The sequence below is a fragment of the Micromys minutus genome (assembly GCF_963924665.1).
Source record: "Micromys minutus genome assembly, chromosome: X".
Classification (NCBI taxonomy): domain Eukaryota; kingdom Metazoa; phylum Chordata; class Mammalia; order Rodentia; family Muridae; genus Micromys; species Micromys minutus.
Genome location: NC_137970.1, coordinates 21523598 through 21525393, shown reverse-complemented (window position 1 = coordinate 21525393; position 1796 = coordinate 21523598).

The following is a 1796-nucleotide window of genomic DNA, read 5'->3' as shown; positions in this document are numbered from 1 at the left end:
GTTTAATGTTAATACATTTATTTTTATTTTTTTACTTATTAACTGTACATCCTGCTCACTGCCCTCCTCCTGGCCAGTCCATCCAATAATCCTTCTCTTAATCCCCACTCCCCCTCTCCTTTGAGCAGTCTTTGCTCATCCTCTCCCACTGAGCCCAGAGAAAGCAGCCCAGCTAGAACAACATACCCCACATAAGAGCAACACCCTTTGGAATAGTCAACATTCTAGTTGTTAAGGACCCACATGAAGACCAAGCTGCACATCTGCTATACATGTGTGGGGAGACCTAGGTACAGCCCCTATAAGCTCTTAGGTTGGTGGTTCAGTCTCTGAGAGCCTTAAGGGTACAGGTTAGTTGACTCTGTTGGTCTTCCTGTGACGTTCCTATCACCTTCCAGGCCTGCAAGCTTTCCTCCTATTCTTCCATAAGAGTCCTGAGTTCCACCCACTGTTTGGCTGTGGCTATCTGCATCTGAATTAGTCAGCTTCTGGGTAGATCCTGCTGAGAACAGCCATGCTAGTCTCCTGTCTGCAAGCATAACAGAGTATCATTAATAGTGTCAGAGATTCATCAATGACAAGCCCAAGTTGAAACCCATCCTATGTACAAGCACCAATCCCTGACACTACTAATGATACTCTGTTATGCATCTATTTTTATTCTTCTACATGTAGACATCCAGTTAGTGAGTAGAGCCATTTATTAAAAATACTTTCCATTTTCTATCGAATGTTTTTGGTTTCTTTATAAAAAATAATGTGTCCATATGTGTATAGATTTATTTCTGTTTTTTATTCGATTCCTTTGATCAAATGTCTGTTTATATATCAGTACCATGCAGTTTTTTGTCACTATTGCTTTATAGTACAGCTTGAGGTAGGAATGCTGAGTTTTCCTGAAGTTCTTTTATTGTTCAGAATTGTTTTGGCTATCCTGTTTGATGTTTTTGTTGTTTCACGCTGTTGTTTTCATATGACATTTAGAGGTCTTTCAAGGTCTATAAAAATTATGTTGTGATTTTGAAGGGGATTCCATTGAATCTATAGATTGCTTTCAGTAAGATGGCCATTTTCACTATGTTAATCCTACCTATCTGTGAGCATGGGCATTCTTCCATCTTCTGATATCTTTTTCAATTTCTTTCATCAGGGACTTGAAGTTCTTATCATATAGATCTTTCACTTGCTTGGTTACGGTTACACCATAATGTTTTATATTATTCATGGCTATTGTAAAGGGTATTATTTCCCTAATGTTTTTTCTCAACCTGTTTATCATTTGTATAAATGAGGGCTACTGATCTCTTTGATGTAATTTTTTTATCTGTATACTTTGTTGAAGGTTTTTATCAGCTGTAGTAACTCTCAGGTAGAAATTTTGGGATTTCTTATCTATACTATTATATCATCCACAGATAGGGATACTTTGGATTCTTCTTTTTCAGTTTTCATTCCCTTAAACTACTTTAGTTGTCTTATTGCTCTAGATAAGTCTTCAAATACTATATTGGATAGGAAGAGAGTAGATGGTCTTGTCTTGTCTCTGATTTTGGTGCAATTGCTTTAAGTTTGTCTCCATTTAGTATCAGGATGGTTATTGTCTTGCTGCATATTGCTTTGACTACATTTTTGTATATTCCTTGTATCCCTGATCTCTATAATATTTTTCCTTTCTTATAAAGTAAGTTACAAGGTTTTAGTGTATAATTTGTAATAGCTATTCAATCCTGTAAAAAAATACACACATTATCTCAGTTAATATTTACAGATGGTTCCATAAGCAAAGTTGGCAAAAA